This window comes from Alligator mississippiensis, chromosome 1, assembly GCF_030867095.1.
Source record: "Alligator mississippiensis isolate rAllMis1 chromosome 1, rAllMis1, whole genome shotgun sequence".
Lineage (NCBI taxonomy): Eukaryota > Metazoa > Chordata > Crocodylia > Alligatoridae > Alligator > Alligator mississippiensis.
The window spans coordinates 454,250,554-454,262,315 of NC_081824.1; the positions used below are offsets into that span (position 1 = coordinate 454,250,554).

Here is an 11,762-nt window from a genome sequence, read left to right on the forward strand (position 1 = left end):
AGTTTATTCAACCATGATGGACTTCAGGAGGAGCTGAGGGCACTCAGTCTTTTGTAGAATCCAACTAAAAATAAAATAAAAACTAACCTGAACCAGAGCTTCATATTGTTCAAAATCAAGGGTCTATTCAAATGTCATTCTAAAGTAGTTCAGCTCAGCCTGTCTGCTAATGGACTAAGCTAAAACCTTGGATCTGTATATATTGTACATGGAATGTAGGGTGCAGGAATGAAGGTGGGAACTAAGTCATAGTAACACCATCACCACCACATCCAGAAATGTAAAGCAACATACAGTAGAAACTAGTTCATTCTTTCTGAATATTCAATAAAGCCTTACGTAAACTTAAAGTCAGAAATAGTCCTAACATTCATCCAATGCTCAGGTCAGATTCACCTGAAAGTCTGGCAAATCTTGGGAAGCATTCAGTAAACCCAGCCCAAGTTTATATCTTGATTAATTTTTGGTCACAACATTTTGTGCAGATCCTTATGTCAGGCTATTATGCTGAGGATTTCTTTTGAAATAATAGGATTTTGCAAAAACATACATAGTATAAATAGTGTCATAGGTTGATAGGGATGTCAAAAGGTCACCTGGTCCAACCTCCTGTAGAAAATGCAGAATGTGCTCTTCATCAAGCACGCTTATTCATCCTCTTGTTGAAAACTTCCAGTTAAGCAAATTCTACCATTTCCCAATGTCCTACATTTCTAACAGTTAGGCATGTTTTCCTGATATGTAATCTAAATCTGATTTTCTGTAGTTCAAGCCATTTGCCCTACATCTTGTCATCTATGGCATGGGAGAAGATTTTTTCTTCATCTTCCTAATGACAACCTTTTAAATATTTAAAATTTTATCATGTTCATTCTTAATCTACTTTCCTTTATGCTGCACTAGTCTTTATAAAGCCTTATTCATTTCTCCAAATTGTCAAAATCATTTTAATTTATGATCCTGTCTTCAACCTGCTTACAACCACTATCAGCTGTTTTTCATCTGCATACGCTATAAGTACACTTTCTATTCTGTCATTCATCCAAGTCACCAACAACAATGCTGATTAAGATCAGACTCAGGACAGACTACTTTACAACCCCATTTGAAGTCTCCTTTACATTTGACAGCAGTGCATTCATAGTCCTTGAGAGCTAGTTTTCAGTCAATTGGACACCCACCTGATAGCGATTATATCTAAACCATACTTCCTGGACTTTTTTTAGACTCATGCAAGTGTGAAAAACCAAAGTAAAGTCAAGATTTGTTCACATCAACTGCTGCTTATTCACCAAATCAATAACCCTGTCAAAGGTAGAAATTAACTTGGTTGATATGGTCTGCTTTTAAAACAATTAATATTTGTATTTTATCGTGTTTCAAGTACTTGCAAACTGTTAAATAACTAGTTCCCAAATTATTGTGGGGATAAACCTTAGTCTGACTGGCCTGTGATTATCTAGGTCATGGCTTTTTATTAACAAAAAAAAAAAAAGGACATAGTGTATTGGCCCTCTGTACCCTCACTTGTTTTTTTGTGAGTTCTCAAAGGTAGCTTCCAGCAGTTTCTAGATTAGTTTGGCTAATTACTTATAACCCAGGGGTGGGCAAATATACCCTGTGGACCAGATCTGGCCCACCAATTGATTATATCCAGACTGTGGCTGCCCTGACAGCACTGGAGAGGGTTCAGAGAAGGGCCACCCGCATGATCAGGCAGCAGGGCAGGCCCTACGAGGAGAGGCTAAGGGACCTGAACCTGTTCAACCTCCACAAGAGAAGGCTGAGGGGGGATCTAATGGCCTGTTACAAACTAGTCAGAGGGGACCAACAGGCATTGGGGGAGTCCCTGTTCTCCCGAGCTCTACCAGGAGTGACTAAAAATAACGGTCACAAGCTGGCAGAGGGGAGATTCAGGCTAGACATCAGGAGGCGCTAGCTACTTCACTGTCAGGGCGGCTAGGATCTGGAACCAACTTCCAAGAGAAGTGATGCTGGCTCCTACCCTGGGGGTCTTTAAGAGGAGGCTAGATGAACACCTTGCCGGGGTTGTTTGACCCGAGTACTCTTTCCTGCTATGGCAAGGGGTTGGCATTGATGATCTGCTCAGGTCCCTTCCGACCCTACCAACTATGAAACTATGAAACTTGACAGCTAAGCTGTCAAGGCCTGGGGTTTTCCCAGAGGCGAGGCCAGCCACAGCAGCTGTCAGCTCCTCCAAAGACAATTCCCACTCAAGCTCACTGGCCTCCAGGGAACAGAGATGTGGCAGGCTCTCATGGAGTTCCTGTGTGGCCTTGGGTCAGGACAGCTCAGCTGCAAACAGGTCACAATAGAAGGCAACATCATGCTCACATATTTCACCTGAGTCTGTGATTACTTGGCCCTCAGGGGTCTTGAGGTGATCTAAAACTTTGCTTGCTGCCCACCACCACTTCAGGTTGAAGAAGATGTGTGTTTGGGCATCAGTTTCTGCCTGCTCTTGGCAGCAGGTGTCGATCCTTGCTCTCTGCCAAGTTATGCAGGCATTTCCTGTGCAACAGCAGGCTCTCATGCAGTGCTGCATTGCTGCGGGCGGCCAGCAGGGCAGCCTCAAGATCTGCCACATCTTCCTCCAGCTCTCAGATATGATGTCAGTGTTCATTTGTGGCCAGCTGGGTATACTGCTGGCAAAAAACCCAGATCTGTACCTTGCCCACATCCCACCATAGCTTCCAGGAGGAGTAGCTCAGTCTTGCGGTCTCCCAGCTCCACCAAAAGTGGGCAAAGCAGTCCCAGTAGGAGTCTTGAGGCAGGCTGATGTTGAAGCACCAATAGGATGACTGTGTGCAGGCTTTCCTGGGCAGGCTCAGTTCACAGCAGGCCAGGCATCTAACTGGCCTGAGGGAACAATGTGGCTGCTGCACAGAAGTGGCAGATGGTGCCTGGTGACATAAAGGCAGCCAAGGCGGGCCATAGTGAGACCACTGGCACTCATCCTGGCCCAGGTGTACTTGTGCACATCAGGATGCAGGGCTTGCCAGACATCAACAAGGTCCATGATCTCCAGGGCAGACTGCAGCTTGAGGGCAGGTGAGGCTCAGGCCCCATGCAGTCAAACAAGGCATCAATGGTTCAATTAAAGTCCCCACCTATGAGGAGCAGGTCATCATCCTTACTAGTGTCTTGTAGGAGGGTGGCCAAGGTCTCGAAGAAAAGGACCCTCTCCTGGCCATCAGTGGGTGCGTAGATGTTGAAGAGTAGCAGGTGGTATTGTGTTAGGGTGACGTGGACAGTCATCAGGGACAACCTCTTGTGATTTCCCCTGTGGGCACTGGGCTGCTAGGTGCAAAGAGCTACCACACCGGAAACATGTGATCTCCCCAAAGAAAAAATAAATCACAGACCTTCTCCCATCAAGCGTGAGGTTCAAGGAGCAAGGCAGAGACCAGGGTTCCTCCCTAAGGAGCATGAAGATCTGTCTCCAAAAGAACAGGACATGTTTCAGCTTCGGGTCCTTGCTTCTGATCATCAGTCGGTGAAAGGGATGTATAGGAACCCAATAGGGCTTGAGTCCCTTGGCCAGCTCGTGGTTGGGCAGGTGTGGGGAGATGTTGGAAATCACCACCCTCACTGCCTGAGTGTCTATGGGCATGACAAGGTAGTGTATGCCTGCGATGTTCAGCCCCTCTGCACACACACTGTTGACCAGGGTGGGAGCCCTCAGGAAAATCACTGGGACCATGTTCACATGACCAACGTAACATACATTATGCTGTCCCAGGAGATCAGCTAAGGCACCTACGTAGACCTCAACCCCAACATAGGGAGGGGTATAAACCCTCAAGACATGGTTAAGGGACAGATTTTGAGAGGCATTCCCATGCCAGCTGCTGGGTGTAGGAGTGGCCATTCTTGCTAGGACAGGGTTAATCCCAAAATCTAAAACCAAGGGAACAAAAAAGAATTGTATATATTAACTACAGAGATAAGTGTCTGGGAATACAGCCATAAAAAGCAAAAAGGGAGGGGTGACAATACCCAGAGGGGAGAAAGGAGGAGTGAAAAAGAGACGTTGGGGCGGGGCTTATGGGGGCTAGGGAACCAAAAAAAAAAGGAAATAAAACAGAAAAAGAGAAAAGGAGGGATTAAGAGCACCCCTTGAAAGGCAAAAAATAAAAAAGGATAACTCCCTGCAGCAGACAAGGAAAATGAAAGAAAGAAAGAAAGAAAGAAAGAAAGAAAGAAAGAAAGAAAGAAAGAAAGAAAGAAAGAAAGAACGCTTCACGAATTTGCGTGTCATCCTTGCGCAGGGGCCATGCTAATCTTCTCTGTATCGTTCCAATTTTAGTATATGTGCTGCCGAAGCTGCAAAGTAGACAAATGCAACTTGCAAACAGAGAAACTGGAAGTAGAAGGGAGAGGGGACAGAGAATAGAGAAAAAGAACAAAAACACTGCGAAAATACAAGAAAAAAATCAGAAAGGGAGGTAAACAAAAGCAAGAGACCTTTAGATAGGTGGAAGTCAAAAAAGAAAAGAGATAGAAAGCCAGGGAGTCTTACAGTCAGGATCGACCCACGCAGCTCCAAGTGAGCCTGGTCTGAGGTGTCTGAAGTGGAAGGAAGGAAGGAATATGTCTCCCCCTCCCAGCTCAACCACCTGAGCATCTGCTGCCCAGCCCACATGGCTTCCCTATGTTACCTGTTGCCTAGAGTGGCAGAAGCAGGAGAAGGAGGTTAACTTCAATACATCTAACATTCGAAGTACTCAGCCTCTTCTATTCTTCTTCTCCCATTTTGTTCTTATAATTAGTTTAATTAAATTATCCAATCACAAATCACCGGATTGTGAAGGTTAAAATGAAAGAGGCATCAAATATTTCAGCTTCCCTGCGGCATGTGTAATGTGCTTTCTTTTCTCATAAAGTAATAGACTTACTTGGTACTCCTCTTACCTCTAATGTATTTATAGAATCTTTTCTTGGTTTCTTTTGTATTAATGACTAATTGAATCTTGTTCTGTACCTTAGCCTTTTCCTTTTAGCCCCATATTTACAATGCAGCTGTAAAATTTCAGGCCTGCTTGACATATGCTAGGTCTTGCCTCCACAGCACAAAAGTACCACCTCAAATGCTCTTTTTCTTTTTGCATGCCATTATAGCATGTCAATAATGGCTCATTTCCCAGAGCAAAAGGCATATTGTTGACAAAAAAGGGGGAATGAAGTGAACAGGGGAAAAAAATCAAGAAAGTCATATACGGGATTAAGGAACAGAATTACTTTATCATCATGAACTGGATGAACACATGTTCCAGATCTTATATGTTTGTAATTTAATCTCAAAATTCTAATATCGGTGATAAAAACACCACATGTTCCTTTCTCATATTTTATGGTCTCACCTGTCTACAAAAAAAAAGTCTTATTAGTTATCACATATATTTAGGGGCAGAGCATGTAGTACATAATACAATCAGTTTGAAAACATTTCCAATTCTGCTGTGACACTAATTTAAATTGGGAGTTATTGGAGCCACACTGGATCTGGTTCCCAAGAGTGCAGTTGTGGCAAGTCCTGGCTCAATACAAAACACACACACATACACACACACATTAAACAAGGACTAACCACAATGTAATCCTTCTGCTCATCAGAGATATTACCACTAGTGCTATTGCAAGCCATTGTCTTCCCAGATACGAGGAAGGTACAACTCCCCAGGCAGAATGCGGCAGAGGTTGCCTGTTGCATCATGAGAGAGAATAGTTCACCTGCCATGTTCCCATTTGTGGTCCAGGAGACACAATGCCTGTGTGAGCTGTGGGATCAAGATCAAGGTCCACAACTTCATTCCTTCTGGCACAATGATGTGCCTTACAGCATGTGTGAATAGGTTGGGGGGGGCGGGACAGGGAAAGCAGCCAGAGACTGTGGAGACTCCATCAGTAACTAAGGACCATCACAAACGTCCCTTCTTTCTTCAATTAAAAGTAAAACATGTGTCTTTCACCTTTGCCTTTTCTGCCATAGGCAAATGAACATTGCTATAGCTTTATAAAAGGAAGTCTAAAGCAGAAATATTGGACTAAACATACTTTCCTTCTAGGAGGAGATAAAACAGAAATATGATGGATGTCAGTCACATGGAAAACCATGCCTCTACCACTATTCCTTTTTGACAGTCTGTGGTGTTCTGCTGCAATACAGGTGTATTATTTCTCAGAAGGTATTAGCTGAAAGTCATCATGGAGCCAATATCTAGGGACCTACCTAAATCATGGCTTTGTGGATTTTGTGGAAACCAGAAAATCCAGAGTTGCCCACAAAATCCACACAAAAAAAAACTTTATGCAAGTAAGATTTTATTAAGTCTTCCCCTTCTGGACAGGCCTCACACCTGGTGGGGTAGCATGAAGGGGGCAGCAGATGAGATGGTGGCTGCCTCTCTTCCCTCCTCCCTGCCAGGGCCTGTCTGCCAATCAGTGCCAAGGGGCAGGACCATCATGACATGCTTGCAAAATGGGCTCTTCACCACTGAAGGTGCCAGATGATATTATAAGAATACGCTGTTTTATTTACTATTATGGTACCTAAATTGCATGCAAGAGCTTAAAAATTAGCGTCCAAATTTGTAATTGTCTTTGGATGGCTATCCTCAAAGTGATAGTGCAACTTCTAAATGATGTTTCATATGAACATAAACTTCATAGAGGTTCCCTCCCTCCTCCTGTTGTTTTGAACTACATGCAGGTTTTCATCAATGCATAGAGTGGTCCTGCAGGATCCTTCATCTTCAGGAGTGATGATTCACCTTTGCTTCAACCATGAAAGATCACCATTCACACAGTGAATATCCCATTCCCACTTATGTTCCCATTTATGTGTTTGGTTTCATAGTTTCATAGTAGCTAGGGTCAGGAGGGACCTGAACAGATCATCTAGCCTGACCCCCTGCCACAGGCAGGAATGAATGCTGGGTTCACAAGACCCCAGACAGGTGATCATCCAACCTCCTCTTGAATTTGCCCAAGGTAGGGGCGAGGACCACTTCCCTGGGAAGTTGGTTCCACATTTTGGTCACCCTAACTGTAAAATATTGCCTTCTGATCTCTAACCTAAACCTATTCTCTATCAGCTTATGACCATTGTTCCTTGTCACCCCAGGTGGTGCTGGGGAGAAAAGGGTTCTACCTATTTGCTGTTGATCTCCCCTGATGAGCTTGTAGGCAGCCACCAGGTCCCCCCTCAGCCTCCTCTTGCTGAGGCTGAACAGGTTCAGGTCCCTCAGTCTCTCCTCATAGAGCCTGTCCTGCTGCCCTCTCACCAAGCGAGTGGCCCTCCTCTGAACCCTCTCCAGGCTGGCCACATCCCTTTTGAAGTGCGGCGCCCAGTACTGGATGCAGCACTCCAACTGCGGCCTGACCAAAGTCGCATAGAGGGGGAGTATCACCTCTCTGGACCGGCTTGAGCTGCACCTTTGGATGCATGACAAGGTACGGCTGGCCTTGCTGCTGCGGTCTGGAATTGGTGGCTCATGTTCATCTTGGAGTCAATAATGACTCCGAGATCCCTTTCCTCCTCTGTGCTTTCAGGAAGGGGAACTCCCAGCCTGTATGTATGCTGTGGATTCTTTCTCCCAAGGTGCAGCACCCTGCATTTGTCTACGTTGAACCCCATCCTATTCTCGTCTGCCCACTTTTGTAGTCTGTCTAAATCTATTTGCAGCCTCTCTCTCCCTTCAAGTGTGTCCACCTCGCCCCACATCTTAATGTAATCAGCAAACTTGAACAGTGTGCTTTCCACCCCTTTGTCCAAACCGCTGTTGAAGATGTTAAACAGTGCCGGCCCGAGGACCGAACCCTGGGGTACCCTGCTGCTCACATCTCACCAGGTTGAGTACAACCCATCCACCACTACTCTCTGGGTACGCCCCATCAGCCAATTTTTTACCCATCCACCTGTGTAGGCATCACTGCCACGGTCGCTTAATTAATGGTATGTGAGCACAGGCAGAGAAGTTACATCATCAAAAATAATTCCTTCTCTCCTCATGTGGAATATGTGTAGCCCACCCAGCCCTCACAGAAAGTTACATGATGAACAAATAGGGCTTAGATTTTAGATTATTCGTTACATCTTTCCATCTCATCCTCCTCCCTCTCTGCAACACACAGAACAAAGGGTTGAAGTATTAGATTGCATGCTCTCTGCACGCTTAAAATAGCATAGTGTAGATTTTGCAGTGGATCTGCAGCAGTTAAGTAATTTAAAGAAAAATAAACCTGATTTATTTCTAAAATATAACTACAAAAAAAAGTTAAAAGCAAGAAGATTACTAAACTGGGAAAATTAGGCTTTTAATTCTCCCTCCAACTTAAATTACTATATTTAGATTCAGATCCTCAAAAGGCATTTAGGCATGAGACCTTCATTGAAGCCATTGGGGCTTATCATTCTAACGCCCATCTTGCTGGAATCATTTGATCCCAGCAGTTTTTCCTACCCAAATGCAGGGGGATTGGTCCTGATGATCTGTAAGGTCTCTTCCAGCTCCTAACAACTATGGAATTATAACGCCTTTTGGGGGTTTTCCCCTATCTAAAGTGTCAACGTCAGTCTTTGTCTAAACATTTCAATTCATATGGTTTTTTTTTTCCACTGAAAAAACATTTTATGCCCATTTCTGACAACTCTATTATTTCAATCTCCTGACAAAAAGATTGGTTCAGTTCCCTTGTATGTGAGTGATTGGAGAGCGGGGAAGAACCTGTGTAAGGCATAACCCATCTCTGCAACAGTTCCTTATGTCCCAGCCATAGGCACCACTGTTGGCTATTGCCAGTGGATGCTTTTTTTTGTGTTCCCAAGCCAATCCCTGCACATGCCCAAAAAGGCAGCACATTACTTCAACCTGGCTCACCTGATCTGGCACGCGGGTGCTGAGTACAGGTCAGTCGCATCATACGCGAATTTAACTCGCATGAATTCAACTATATGCGGGGTGGGGGGGCAGGGCTTGAGCTTGCACGCGACACTGCCACTTACCTGGAGGCCTATTATGGCGGTGATGGCCACTGCCTCCAAAACTCCCGCTGTCGCCATGGAGCCATGCCCGGAGCTGTGTGGCCTGCCGCCGGGCGGCAGCGGCAGTGTGGTGGTGGCTGGATGGCACACAGCCATCCCCACCACTACCCCACGCTGCACCGCTGCTGCCGGCTGCACAGCTCTAAGCACAGCGCCACGTGCAAACTCAAGCCCCGCCCCCCTCCCACCCCGATTTTTGCCTTACGTGATTTTCGCTTTACGTACTGACTTCAGCACCTAACCCCCGCATAAGATGCGACTGACCTGTACCTGCTAATTTTTTTCTGTAGGTGCTTGAGCCCCGGAGCACCCACAGAGCTGGTGTCTATGGTCCCAGCATACAGAGGTTGAGAAAGCAAGAGTGGGAACTTCAAATCAAGTGAGAATAGCTCTAGCCCATAGGATACCCACTAATCTTTTTATCTTATTAACAGGGATCCTGGTTGTCTCTGATTTTAAAAAATCCCCAATTGTTGGTTAAAAAAAAAAGTAACCTCAAATCCACATTTTTCCATGATTTAAATGAAATATCACTTATACATACATGTACACACACATTATTTATACATATATACATACATACATACACATATACATATAACTTTTTATTACTTTTTTAACTGTTAACTGAGGATTTTTTTAAATTAGAGAAAAACAGGATCCCTGCTTATCAACCACCCAATACACATAACTCATTTTAACTAGAGGAAAGCTATGCTGAACACAACCTGATTTTAAGTGTCATGTTAAAATGTTGGGAAAAAAATGTTTATTTATTTATTTTAGTAATGAGGAGTTCTCTCTCCAGAAAGTTAATTCACATTTAATAAAGTCCATTTGCTGCAGAGGTAGTTTCTTAAAAAAAAAAAAAAGTTATAATAAATATGTTATTCACACAGATTCTCTATTCCTGACTGTCACCTCCAGATAATCCCCTCCTACATGACATTGGTTCATCCTTCTGAGTTCTCATTCTAATTCTGGAAGGGCGAAATTCTTCCAATAAATAAAGAAGGGACAAATTTGGATATTATATTTGAGATAGACTATTCCAGCCTGCCCTTGATTTGAATTAAAGATAAAAAGCTTTCTTCAAACATAATGTTACCTTGATGGAAAAACTGCCTAGTGAACACTGAATGTGAAACTCTAAATATAGCAAGTTCATTCACAGCCGTAAGTCCCTAAACAAGAGGGGAAGTTCTGTAGATTGTGGAAGATTTAATCCATCTTTAAGACAAAAATGGCAATCAACGGACTTCATCTATTGAAGGCTAACAAAAGCAGAGCAGCAGTATGAGCCTTCTGGGAAATAACGACACAGAGGTGAGTGTGAATTAGATCACAAGCCTCCAGTGGGTGAACTTCCAAGCAGAACTGAAATATTTTACTTTAGATGCCTGTTAATTACCTACAAATACAGTGTTTGTATCAAGATGCCTAAAACAGGTGCATTTCCGGGTTTTAGTATCAGTGCCGATGATGAAAATATAATCCAACACACATATAGTGCGTATTTGATGTTGGAGTTTTCTAGAATTTTTTCTTCCAAGTTGGTCATCTTTGTGACCACAGCTGTGCCCAGGGTTTGGAGGAAGTGCTGACTGTTGAAAGTGAAATTATTGTGGGTAAGGGTGAAGTGGATGATTTATGCAAGGAATTTATCAAATGACCTAGAGAAATATTCAAGTGCATGCTCACTTTGACAGATTATATCACTATTCACCACTTAGCCACAAAAAGGTAATGGTTGTTCAAAATGCAGACAGCATTGACTTATGACTGATCAGACATTGCATAAGAGGTTGGAGACAAGCCAGAATTGTTCTGGCATTTCATTCCTTATCAACAGGAATTAATTGTGGTGATACAATACCACAGATTTGACTAGCAAATTTTCCATGGAAAATGCATAGAAGGCTCTGGTGCATAGTGTGGTCTAAAAAAAGTTCTGGTGTATGGGCATCAGCTCACAAGTAAAAAAAGAAATACAGAACTGTAACATGAAAAATATAAACATTCAGAGCAAAGAGCAAGGATGTGAATAGCTCCTCTACAAAGGCTTTGTCAGCCTACTAGGCTGAACCTGCTTGCCTGGAAAAAGCACACAAACTGTGACAACTCCCTCCCCACCTTCCATCTATTTTGAAAGATCTTTTGGATCTATTGGAGAGAGCTCCTCACTATATCATTCAAACTGAAGCCCACCTTTCACCAATATGAAGTCAAAAATACTATTTGATAATGATTTTCAGATATCTACTGTAAATTTTATATTGTTTTCTAAAAAAAATTGTTTTCAGGGCTATAGCCAAAAGTCCACATTTCTTTCTGTCATAGGGGCAGAAAGAAATATAGAAACTACCCCCTTAAAAGTCAGGCAAAGGTAAGGTATTAGCATTGTGCCAAATCATGTTATACATGCAGCTACCCCAGCAGTACTCAAACAATCTACCTTCAGCTCCACAGCTAGTATTTTGAAACAGTTCAGCCCAATACTGTAATTTAGCCACATGAAAAAATATGCACTACTGTGACAGCTGAAACTATGTTTGTGTGATAAAGGTGCTTGTTGAAAGCCCTATGAAGATTAGATGAAGTGTTTTTCTGTATTTGTTTAGATATTAAGCTATATGTTGTTGCTAAAAGCCTAATTAAAGTCTAAGATGTAGTGAGGCCTTGTATAAAGTAAGGC

The 11,762-nt window shown here is 43.3% G+C and overlaps 1 non-coding gene across 1 annotated transcript; it reads right to left on the reverse strand.

The window, feature by feature from the left end:
- Positions 1-4,247: 4,247 nt before the first annotated feature.
- LOC132248001 (U6 spliceosomal RNA) lies at positions 4,248-4,352 on the reverse strand. The gene has a single exon (XR_009459361.1). It is a non-coding gene; the product is annotated as a U6 spliceosomal RNA (small nuclear RNA).
- Between the last annotated feature and the right edge of the window lie 7,410 nt (positions 4,353-11,762).